Source organism: Neoarius graeffei, chromosome 1 (assembly GCF_027579695.1).
Source record: "Neoarius graeffei isolate fNeoGra1 chromosome 1, fNeoGra1.pri, whole genome shotgun sequence".
Lineage (NCBI taxonomy): Eukaryota > Metazoa > Chordata > Actinopteri > Siluriformes > Ariidae > Neoarius > Neoarius graeffei.
The window spans coordinates 18,557,850-18,570,881 of NC_083569.1; the positions used below are offsets into that span (position 1 = coordinate 18,557,850).

The 13,032-nt window shown below is 38.9% G+C and overlaps 1 protein-coding gene and 1 non-coding gene across 2 annotated transcripts in view; both read right to left on the reverse strand.

Moving 5' to 3' along the window:
- The window catches only part of LOC132891954 (protein NLRC5-like), an 888,139-nt gene that overhangs the window by 719,238 nt on the left and 155,869 nt on the right, over positions 1-13,032 (reverse strand). The gene's annotated exons all lie outside the window — the stretch shown is intronic.
- Positions 8,633-8,705, reverse strand: trnat-agu (transfer RNA threonine (anticodon AGU)). Its single transcript has one exon. It is a non-coding gene; the product is annotated as a tRNA-Thr (tRNA).

Sequence of the window (13,032 nt, forward strand, 5' to 3'; positions counted from 1 at the left end):
TAATGTTATGTCTCTGTCTCATCCAGCTTAAGCCAAATGTAGGCTAATTCTATTACAACCTTCATTAAATAAGACAAGAAATAATTCAAAACAATTATTTCAAATGTTGGCGATTTGGATTCTCAGTATGTCTTCCCATCTACACAAAAAAAGTGCCAAAAATGAAAGATAATTCATTTAGTGTTACCAAAGGCTAGTCTTTTTTTTTTTTTTTTTTTAAATAGGACAGTGTAGAGAGACAGGAAATGAGCTGGAGAGACAGGGAGGGATCGGGAAATGACCTCGGGTCGGAATCGAACCCAGGTCCCCAGATTTATGGTACGGTGCCTTAGCCATCTGAGCCATGACACCCTACCAAAGGCTAGTCAGGCCCTATAGAGGGCTACCGCATGACGTCACCGTGCCGCGAGATTTTGTTAGGCGCCATATTGGAAGACCAAGTACACATCTATGCAAGTGCATACATACATGCATACATAAAGCAAACTACACCTGAAATGTAGCCAGGGCCGGTTCTGCCCTAATCTGGACCCGGGTGCAACATCGTGCAACCCCCCCCAAAAAAAAGTCTAAATCAGGACAACCATCACATAACTATAAACATTTTATATCAACTATTTTAACTAAATGGGCTATAATAAATAAGCCTGCAGGCAGCCACAGCGGGCTGCCTCAGAAAAGTAACCATTCAATGACACAACTGAAAGCCTGCAGCCACGGCGGGCTGCCTCAGAAAAGTAACCATTTGTCCTACCTTAAAACTCGTTTTGCATTTTCTGCCTCCTTTTTTGTATTTTCGACCCTCTGTTTATTTTCTTTCCTTTTCTGAAAACCCGATTTGTGTCCAGACATTTTGTTCTGCTACCAACGAACTAACTCGTCAGGTCTCGTCTCTTGAGCCCGCGATGATTCCCGTGGGAAGGGCAACAACTGATACATTTTTACAAACAACCAATAGGGAGGTTGCATCGTTCAGACTCTTCTTTGCTCAGACACTCAGTAATGGAGACGTGATAGTAGTCCACCTTCCCGCTCTCTCCATTCAGTCAGCGACCGTCACACAGGAAGTGAACCCCAGCGGGTCATAGAAACTTGCGCAGGAGAAGAATGGCTTTTTTATTTGTAGGCTACAGAAACTTTGAGGAACGAAATAAAAACCGGTATTAACCGGTTACCATTATTTTTAATAAGCGTTTCTGTTCCGGAACATAAAAAATAAAGTTTCTGGTTTCGTTTCTGTTCCATGTGAAATAGAAAAAGTTCCCGGTTTTCATTTTCGTTCCTTGAACCGGTTCAAAGCCCTGATTACAACAAGCCCAGATTTATGAATTCATATCTGAACTTGTATATTATTACTAAAAGCAAGACTTAGTAAATTTTGCAAAGTAGCCTCCAAATACCACCTGACAATGGGCATTGATGGAGACTTGAGGGCAAAGTGCTTTGCAGAAATTACACACCAAAGACAACTTCAGATCCTCAGCAATCTCACTGATCTTCAAACTGTCCATATGAGGCCCTTCTGACCAGCAGAAAGTAGTCTTCAGGTGACGAGAAGTCATGAGCAGCACTTTCCAGTGTCAGTGTTCTCAATATCCCCTCTTTTACCTAGAATCAGGTTAGTCTGAGGTTTTGTTTCCAGAGCAGAACTTGAAAACTGAGTGGTATGGTCTTGAAAGTTAATCTATGCCTATCTCTGAGTAGTTCGCCATGATCGTATAGTGGTTAGTACTCTGCGTTGTGGCTGCAGCAACCCCGGTTCGAATCCAGGTCATGGCAAGAAAAAAAAAAAAGCTACCTGAGTAGGTGTAATTTTGGGTGGCATGGTGGTGTAAGTGGTTAGCATGGTTGCCTCACAGCAAGAAGGTTCTGGGTTTGCAGCCAGAGGGGGCTTTTCTGTATGGAGTTTGCATGCTCTCCCTGTGTCTGGGTGCTCTGGTTTCCCCCACAGTTCAAAGACATGCGATTAGGTTAATATGGGATGGCCTTGAGCGAGGCTCCCAACTGCTCCCTGGGCGCTGTTAGTATGGCTGCCCACTGCTCTGTGTGTGTGTGGGTTCACTGCTTCAGATGGGTTAAATGCAGAGAGGAAATTTCACAAGTGTGATGAATAAAGTTGTGCTTTCTTTCTTTTCTTTGTGTTTAAGTAATGTATATGTGCCTTTTGAGATGAAGAAATGTGAGAAATTTTAATTTTTAGCTCACCTGGACCAAAGGTCCAGTGGGCTTATGCCATGGGCTGCTGAGGTCAGTATAAAGAGGTAGGGTTGGTTTCCTGCAGCAGAACTTGAGAAATGTGACAAATAGTATCTTGAAATTGGTATATAGGGTGAGGGATATAGATGACTCCGTCTTCTTGTCTTTTTTTAACTTGTAATTTTCTTAACCTCATGCTTTTTCCATGTACATCTCATGGAGTTCTTGTCCCGAGTTTCCTAGTGCTATGTAACCAGGAACTTACAAATATTTACAGCATTATAAGAATCCTTTAGAGCTTTAATTGAAGTATTTTTGTTGGTGTCAAAGGCTCGATGATAGAGACTTAAGTGCAACATGTTTTGAAGAAACTTCTCCTTCCTCAGCAGCAAGAACTTACAAGCACCACTTCTCTCAGGTTCCAATATTTTTAGATCAGAACCTGAGACGTGATCTTTCTCCCTTCAGGTCTGTCAAAGGCCCCAATGAGGATTGAAGGAGGAAATAAGAAACACAAATAAATAAAACGCCCAGTTTCTTTCTTTCTCTCTGTGCAACCTTCACTCAATCCAGCAAACTTCACACACAAAATGCATCACACCTCTTAACGCCTAATGGCTTGGTGGCATCTTTCATAATATTACCAAGAGCAGCAGCTGGTTTGTTCCTCACCTCAGTGAAATAACAGGCTTCATTATTACAAAGTCAATAGATCAATCACATTGTAGTAATAATAATTTGTCATACTAAATTATTTGTCATGATTTATACTTATTTACAGCAATTTCAGAATAGGCCAAATCTCCTAATGCAGCAAAACCACTGATAAAACAAATAACAGGGAATTTAAACATTTAATAATGTATTAATTATATTTTTACAGATTAGAATGATTAATTTTTCATAATTCCATGAATTCTGCTGACAGTCGGAGTTGAAGACAGGTTCCCCATGTGAGGCTGAATGTAAAGCCAGGATACTTCAGTAAGAATCAACAATTTGTCAGTAACAATGGTGACACTGTCATGTGGTGCTGTGGGCTGGAGCTTCATGAACCTTTATGATGTGAACATATCATAGTACAGAAAGAATACTTTCACTCAGCTGAGACCATTCATCATGTTCACTGTTATATTCATGTGTCTGTGGCTTTCACTCGGTGAGTTAACTTTGACTTTTCATGATTGCAGAAATATTAAATGTTGAATTAGTGATTTATTCATATGTGTGGTGGGAAGAAAAATCAGAATGCGCATGGTCTCTTCTCCATGACAGGTGACTCCATAGCAGCTTCAATAAAGCCACTTTTCACACATACAATTATAGATGAAGGCAGTGATGTTACTCTGTCCTGCAGCTACAAATGAAGTGGTACAGACAAAATCTAAACTGGAGTTCCTTCTTTTTATATCCCAAAGTGGACATAAAAGTGACTCAATCCCACCACGTCTCTCTGCTGAAGTTGATGAAAAGAATAAAGTGGGTCTGCTCATCTCCTCTGCTGCTGTATCAGACTCTGCACTATACTACTGTGCTCTGCAGCCCACAGTGACAGGAAATCCAACTGCACTGTACAAAAACATTCACAGTTATATTATACTGAAGGCTGATCAACTGCTAAGGTTACACAATTCGGGATGATATAATACCAATGATAATCAGTTAAAAATAAATAAATGGATGGTTTGTGGAGGTCAATAAAAATATACACTCACCTGCCAGTGTAATCGGAATGTGTTCTTGATTTGAAGATTCCTGTTCTTGGCTGCAGGAGTGGAACCCAGTGTGGTCTTCTGCTGTTGATTGCTGAGCTGCGTTTCTGCTCACCATGGTTGTAAAGAGTTGCTGTGAGTTGCGATATCCTTGCTAAAAGCACTAAAGTTTTCAATAAATTCATATACATCCCACTTTCTAAAGTCAAGATCCTGCAGTGTCTGAATTTTACAATGATATTTGTGTGTTAGCTTTTTGTAATCCGCAGTGATTTTACACAGTGAGGTGTGTTTTAGTGAAATGAAGTCATTATTGAGAATTTCTGATATATATTAGCCTGGTGGATACACAGTACAAATAGGAACAGCTATTACACATAATATAAAATTATACCTTTTATATATTTCCTTAAAAATGAGAAAATTGTCATGCTTGTGTGCAATTTACTTTCAATGTTTCCTCTTTTTATAATAAACTGTTTATTTGTGAATTATTCTTAAATGCTTCAATATGTCTCAAGGCTGGTAAAAATATTTCTGCGAACAAAGACTAAACGATGGGAGAAAATCTTTCAGCAACATTGGTAACAGCCGAACATTGGCACCAGTTACCAGTTCTGTTCATACGAACTTTCATTTCTGAGAGGATCCATAAGCAAAACTCTTCTTTAACATAATGAGAGCATGAAAACTGATTCCATCATTGTCTTGATTGTTGGATTTTAAGTCATCCTTTTAATGTACTTCTTATATTTAATGACAGTTTTTCAATGAAAAAATACTGTTTCACAAAAATGTTCAGTGATTCCTTGATGACTTCTGTTAAAAGCGAGTTTTGATATTTGGGGTTTATATTTTTTCAGTTTTTTTTTTTGACAATCTGTTTTTTAATTATACCAACACAAAAGCTATACAGCACAACAAAACAAAGACAACAGTGCACAAACAACGAACACAAGATGTGCAAAGAACCAAATGAACAGGTAGATTTTCAAAAGTGCAAATTAAATCCTTAAGTGATTTATACAGTATCAGTGATTTGTATCAGTTTTTTTCTATTACCATTTTCTACACCGCAGAACAATACTGAAGACACCAAAACTTTGAAAAAACATATGGAACGCACACAGAACGATGTAACATACAAAAAAGTAAAAAAAAAATTCCCACGTGAATGACAGACCGGATAAGAAACAAGGGGATACAAAAATTAGAACAACAGGGACAATAGAAAGAAAAGAGCAATGACAAAACCTACACAATGATCACAATACAAAAGAACAGTAAAAGATAGTGCAAAAACCCCATCATCCCACCAGCCACCGGCGAAGCAGGCAGGGGCCCGATACAGACACAGCAACCACCGATGGTTGGTTCACCGCCTCCAGGATCCCAGACAGACCAAACACGGCAGCAAACGGGAGAGTAGAGCCGACACCAGTGTGCAGCTTTATCCTCGAACTGCACTGCAACGACCTCATGCCATCTCTCCTGCACATCTAACGTTGTGTGTGTGTGAGAGAGAGAGAGACAAAGATTTTGATCATATATATACTAGTGCATCTCAAAAAATTAGAATACCATGAAAAAGTTCCTTTTTTCATAATTTAATTCAAAAAGGTAAACTTTCATATATTCTATATTCATTACATGTAAAGTGAAATATTTAAAGCCTTTTTTGTTTTAATTTTGAGACCTGGTTTACCATTGTGAGGTGTGGTGGCTGAGTCGTGCAGATATGCTTGCACGCTTCTACAACTTGAGGGAAGAAGTAAAGCAGTTCATGAAGATGAAGGGCAAACCAGTCACAGAACTCAGTGATAGCAAGTGGCTGTGTGATTTGGCCTTCATGGTGGACATTACCAAGTATCTCTCAGAACTGAATGTTAAGCTCCAAGGTCCCAACCAGCTTTTCAGCTCACTGTTTTCAAATGCGAAATCATTTGAAGCTAAACTGAAGCTGTGACAAGTGCAACTGGAAAGGGGAAACACTGTGCACTTTCCTACTTTGCAAGAACAAAAGCCTGCTGTGACATCTGAATATGCTGGGGAGTGTGCAAAACTACTCCAGGCCTTTGGAGAGAGGTTCCAGCTGATGAGAAGTTACGAGAAGGACCTGAACATATTTGCAACACCATTCAATGTGGAACCAGCTGATGTGCCTGACAACCTACAGCACAAAATCACTGAGCTGCAAAGCAACAATGAGCTCAAAGCTAGGTACAACAACCTTCCTCTGCTTTGCATCACTGTTTGGGACAGCCTACTGCTGTGAGCAGTTCTTCTCAGAACTGACCCTTGCAAAGAATCGGTTCCGCTCAAGACTGACTGACCCAAACCTGGAAAACCAGCTGCGAGTAGCATCGTCATCTGTACCATCTGACATCAGATGCCTCGCCAAAGAGAAACAGTTCCAGCCTTCACATTAGATTGGCCACATGTAATAATAAAAATTGGTAAAATATTATTATATTGTAGCATCTTCATTACATAAAATGCTCAAAGTGCTTTACATCAGGACATATAAAATCAATAAGAACACAAGACTAAAAACAGAGCATTAAAACAATAAGAGGTGGATAAAATTTAAAAAGAAAATGGGAAGATTAAAAAGGGATAAAAGAGAAAGTTACACCAAAAAGTTGCTTTATTTGAATAGCATGAAAGAAAGCTAAAATAAATGGGCTGCATCTTAAAATTTTCAGCAGAGGTTATGGGTTAAAACATTTAGTTTGGCCCCCACAGGATGTTATAAAACTCGAAATGGCCCTTGATAGGAAAAAGGTTCCCCACCCCTGCCCTAGACCAACAGGCCAAAATAAAGTGTCAACGTTTGAGATGGTTGCATGAGATGTGTGGAGGAAAGCAGGTTCATGTTACTTTTGCTTTCTTCAGAAACTCTCTCTGGCTTTACTGATTTTGCTCTGTTCAACCAGGGCTATAATTAAATTCTCTTTGCATGTGAGACAAATTCCGTAGCAAATGTTGTGATACCGAGGATAGTCGGATCAAGCTGTCCACTATCATAATTAGCAAGAAATTGCTGAACTTACTCAAATTTCTTGCAATCACCTTGCAATTTTTTGATAGTCTGTTCAAAGTAATGTCGTAGTGAAAGTAAAATCATACGGAGTAGAGATGCCTTTCTGGTAGCCTCCTTCTTTCGGTGGTAGCCTGTAGATACAGTGCTCAGAAGGCAGTTTTAATGTTTAATCTGGCGTTCCCTGCCATAATTTCAGCGAGCATAGTTAGAAAGTCAGGATGCACTGGTTTACACCTTACACACACACACGTAGCCCAGCCTCTCGCTATGTTTAACAGTTGGAACTTAGCGGTTTTAAAACTAGTTTTGCAGTTTTGCAATTTCTGTGCGTGATGATAATGTGTAAACTTTGGATTTCCATAGGCTATGTTAAAATGTTATCATTGTCCTGGCCTGCAGGTAGTTCCTGGTGATGGCAGTGAGGGAGGTGAAATAACATGTATACACACTACCATTCAAAAGTTTGGGGTCACCCAGACAATTTTGTGTTTTCCATGAAAAGTCACACTTTTATTTACCACCATAAGTTGTAAAATGAATAGAAAATATAGTCAAGACATTTTTCTGGCCATTTTGAGCATTTAATCGACCCCACAAATGTGATGCTCCAGAAACTCAATCTGCTCAAAGGAAGGTCAGTTTTATAGCTTCTCTAAAGAGCTCAACTGTTTTCAGCTGTGCTAACATGATTGTACAAGGGTTTTCTAATCATCCATTAGCCTTCTGAGGCAATGAGCAAACACATTGTACCATTAGAACACTGGAGTGAGAGTTGCTGGAAATGGGCCTCTATACACCTATGGAGATATTGCACCAAAAACCAGACATTTGCAGCTAGAATAGTCATTTATCACATTAGCAATGTATAGAGTGTATTTCTGATTAGTTTAAAGTGATCTTCATTGAAAAGAACAGTGCTTTTCTTTCAAAAATAAGGACATTTCAAAGTGACCCCAAACTTTTGAATGGTATTATATATATATATATATACACACACACAAAATGGAATCATTTGCTGACAGCTCAGTCCCCCCCAGTTCAAAAATCCTATCTGCGCCTCTGTTTCGAGTCCGTGGGGACATAAAAGAAGGTATTGGCACAAATGACATCACATGTCACAAAAAATCGACTTGATGGGTTTACCATTTTTTCTTAGGTATGGTGCTCCGCTGGGAGCTCCGCTATTATGGATATAATAATTGCATATTAATGATGTAATACTTTTATACCAATTTCGTACATGTGGTTTCAGGGATCTTTTTATGCACAAAGTTCCCCTGCATAATTAACTATGAAACAGCAGCCTACAAACATTACAAGAAGTCCAGATTTATGCATTTATATCTGAACTTGTATACTATTACCAAAAACAAGACTTGGTAAATTTTGCAAAATAGCCTCCAAATATAAACAAATACCACCCGACTATGTGCATTGATGGAGACTTGAGTGCAAAGCACTTTGCAGAAATTGCACACCAAAGACACTTTCAGGTCCTCAGTCTCATCCACAGTGATCTCGCTGATCTTCAAACTGTCCATCTGGGGCCATTCTCACCAGCAGAAAGTGGTCTTCAGGTGATGAGAAAGCATAAGTAGTACTTGCTCACCTTCTGGTGTCAGTGTTCTTAACATCCCCTCTTTTATCTGGATCATCTTTACACCTTCAAAATATCCCTTACAGGCTCCAGTGAGAATTGAACTCATAAGCCCTGGTTTACTAGACCAGGGCTCTCACCACTGAGCTATGGAGCCCATAGCTATGTTAGTCTGAGGGGGAGGTTTTGTTTCCGGAGCAGAACTTGAAAATTATGAGTGGTATGGTCTTGAAAGTAAGTGTCCAATTACCCAAGTAGTTTGCCATGATCGTATAGTGGTTAGTACTCTGCATTGTAGCTGCAGCAACCCTGGTTTGAAACCGGGTCATGGCAAAGGAAATAAAAAGCTACCTGAAGAGGCAAAATTTTGGGTTTACTGTCATTAGTCATTTGCACTGTTAGAGTTGATTTGTTTTGATTTATTTATTTGTCTTCCGTTCAATACTGACATTTTTGCACAGTTTTTATCTTCATTCATCACAATTCTTGATTTTAGCACTATTAATGCACAGTCACATGTACAAAGTGCATATATAGCTATTTTTTATTGTTACATTTTTATCTGTATATTGCAAAGTCAGCTTGTTCTTTTTTTAATTCTATTTTATGTTGCACAGTGTGTCTTTTTCTTTTCACATATTTGATAACTTGCTGCTGCAACAAAAATTCCCAGCTTGGGAGCTATCTATCTATCTTTGTGATTACACAGCCTGATAATTACAATTCATTTTTTTATACCCCCACTCCAAAGAAGTGGGGATATACTGGTTTACCTCTGTCCGTCCGTCTGTATCTCCGTCCATCCGAAACACCCTTTTTCTCAGCAACCACAAATCATAGTCACTTAGTACCAAACTTCAGCTTGGTGTTCTATACTGTGTATACCGTTTTCAAGTCTGTCGCACATCGACTATCTGTTTACCGACTGAATGTATTTATGAAATTTATAGGGTGGATTTAGACGCTATTTCAAGAAGCAAAGTGCTATTTCAAAATGACGGTTTACCAGGATGCTATTTGAAATACCTGGGGAGAACACTGCTCTTTACTTACTTGTTTCAGGGTTAATTATTTGTTGAAGTCAACATTCATAATAAGTGTCCTATTCCTTCAATTGCTTGTATTCTGATATAAGCGAGAGTGAGGGTATATGTAAGTGAGTAGTAGTTCACAGTTGACATTGTTTTGTAATTCATTTATTCAAATTGTCATAAATATGTATCATGATTTATCATTGCAATATATCATTACATGCTGAGTAAATATTATCATAAATAATGTTACACATGCAAATATTCGTATAAAAGCACACCCATTTGATCTATATAGGCCTTTAAAAGCGGGTGACTGGGAATATCGTGTGCTGGATATTGGATATACATGTGTGGAGTGTAACGAGAGAAGAGCAGGGCTCACTGACTCCACAGCCACACTGGGGACGATCCTCTCATCAATCTCCTTCAGCTTGTTAGCAAACAGCTGTCTGTCCTCTGTGGCAATGATGGCCTCTACAGGTGTGCCCAAAACCTTCACATTGTACTGCTGCAGCATGCCAATCTGAAACAGCACCACTCCTACCACAGGGTATCGTAGGTCGTAAGTTTAAGTATCCAGAACTAGACCTGCGGCTACAATCATCGACACCTTAATGATCTTTTGGCCATTGCAAAAGTAGAAGAGACTTTCAATAAATAAATTGTGCATGAATAGTCACTCAAACTTACACTGGAAAAAAATAAGTTGATTCCCGATTACTTAGCATGTCAGATGATGTGACACCGTTCCACAGTTATCGACACCATTCCACAATTATTGACATTGAGATGAGAATTATTTTTTAAATGGTATGTGGAATTAAGTTAACAAAACAGTTTTTATTTAATTTTTTATATAGACTTGTATTAAGTCCAAAATATGTTTTATATAAATATATCGAAGTCAGTGCTTAGGTAAATGAGGAAGTAATCCTAATGGTTGTAAACAAATGAACTGATAATGTTTAACCTGTGTCAGAAAATCTTTTTGTTCCACTTTCTACCCACTTTCTAAGTACTTTTGTACATTAAATTTTGTTAAATCACTCATTGTCGTTTGTATTAATTTCTAGGTTTGTAGTTTGCCAATAAATGTCAACAGGCAATTGATATTATAACCACATGAAAATCCAGGTAAAAGGTCGCATGTCAGTTCTCGAACCAAAACTTTATATTTCTATATCTAAAAATATAAAATGTCTGATATTGTAATATATGGTAGATATTTACAACAAACTGCAAAAAAAAATTCTAAATGGAATAGAAAAACCTGAATATTTCAAGCATGTAATTTATAATACATACACATATATATATATATATATATATATATATATATATATATATATATATATATATATATACTAGGAATTTGATTTTGGTCGAATTCTATTTATTTCAATCAGATTCCAAATACTCTCTAAGCATTCCATTCTGTTATGAATCAGGAAAAAATTATGATAAATCACAGCACTTATATATTTTTTAAAGTACTTCATCTGCTTCAACAATGCTACACAAAGATCGATCCATAACAGTTGTAAATGTCACTTAATTCCACAAGGTGTCGATAATGGTGGACACCGGTGAAAGTGATCACGATGATCAACACCTCACATGACTTCTCAAACGCGTGATAAGATACAAAATGCCGACTGTCAAATGAAAGAGTAAGAAACAAACTAGGTTTCGACAAGGATATCATGAAATATCGGTGAATTTGATAAGTAAAAACATGTCCATGATCTTTCCACCATACTTACATGCAATGATAGCATCCAGGTTTTCCTCAACTTGCTCATCGTGCTAAAAAAAAATTCCATCTCAGATAACGAGCTGTGTCATCAGACGACAAGATCAAAGGGTGAGGGGTGTCTTCCGGTTGATTAATTAACCAATAAAAACTGTTGGAACTGAAACTCACCTTTGTAAAATTGTTTTCAATTGGTAAATCTGAAAAGGTGTCAGTAATTATGTACTGTTGATAATTGTAGCTGTCACTCTATATCTACACATGTAGAGATATAATTCAGAACAGGTCTCACCACAGTTGAGTGCCATTTGTCCGCCGATGGAGAGCAGGATGCCATCCGGACTCTCAGCTTTGACCACCTCCGTCACCAATTGGGGTGTTATGGCCAAGAAGTAGACGGTGTCTGCCTGCTTGGTTCCCACATTGTTAGTCTGCACCGAGGCACTGGTCATGTTCATCAGCACCGTCTTCAGGTTCTCCTCCTGCACACAGTGCAACATGGTGGATATTTACTCTGTTCCAGGGCAACAGGTCTAATTAGCAAAAGCTGCATTTCCTCCACAAACTCCATCATGGCAATAAAAGATCATACTAGCATCAAATCTAAAATTCTAATTCTCGCTAGTGTGCTTAGACAGCGTTTACTGATATGCTCCTCTGATGAGCTCCGAAGGTTAGCTATCACAGATTCCTTTCACTTTGTTTGTCTTTATTTCTTGAATTGCTGACTGACCTCAGTATCTCCAACTCACATTTTTCAACAGGGTTGTCATATTCCCACCATCCACTATGAAATTCTAACTCTCGCTCAAGTGCAAAGTCAGCTGAGACAGCTAGTGGGATCGATGCCCGCATTCTCCAAAACACCCACTGTCCCCGTGCTCGCATTTTACAGAGAAAAACTTTCTTGTCATCTTGCAAACCAGCCGAATCATCTGCACTTTCAGCCAAGTCAAGATCAAATTTCTTTCGCCACATTCAAAGCAGCACATCTGTGAAAACAGCCACTATTTGGATTAAACCCACAACCTTGGCACTGTTTGCAACAATGACCAAATCAACTAACTGCACATTACTTTTCTGCTGATATGCTCCTCTGATGAGCTCCGAAGGTGAGGTATTACAGATTCCTTTCAGTTTGCTTGGCTTTATTTCTTGAATTGCCCACTGACCTCAGTATCTCCAACTCACATTTTTCAACAGTCTTGTCATATTCCCACCATCCACTATAAAATTCTAACTCTCACTCGAGTGCAAAGTCAGCTGAGACAGCTTTTACAAACTGAAAATATGATGCTTACCTGCTTGTATTCTTAAAGCTGCTGGTGAAAAGCAAGCTGCTGTCCTGAAAAGGCACTTTTCACCACCTTCCACCCAACTGCTCTCATTGAACAATGAAGCAACAAATGCTTCCTGAGGCATGCCCCAAAAGTGTGAGAAGCATGCCAGGGACTCCATGTGAGGAGATTGGATTGTTTTAGTGGCAAAACCCTTGAAGCTTACCACCTGGTATTCTTGCAAATGGGAGTCAGAATACACTCCCCCAGAACAAAAGTCTGCTTCTGGGCAGTCGCCCACTTGAAAATAAACAAACAACCAATGGAAACTCAGGCATGGTTGCAGAAAGCAATGAGCAGGCCAGGAAGGGCAGGTTGGGGAGCTTGCGGTTGTTAGTTGGACAAACCCTTAGACACAGC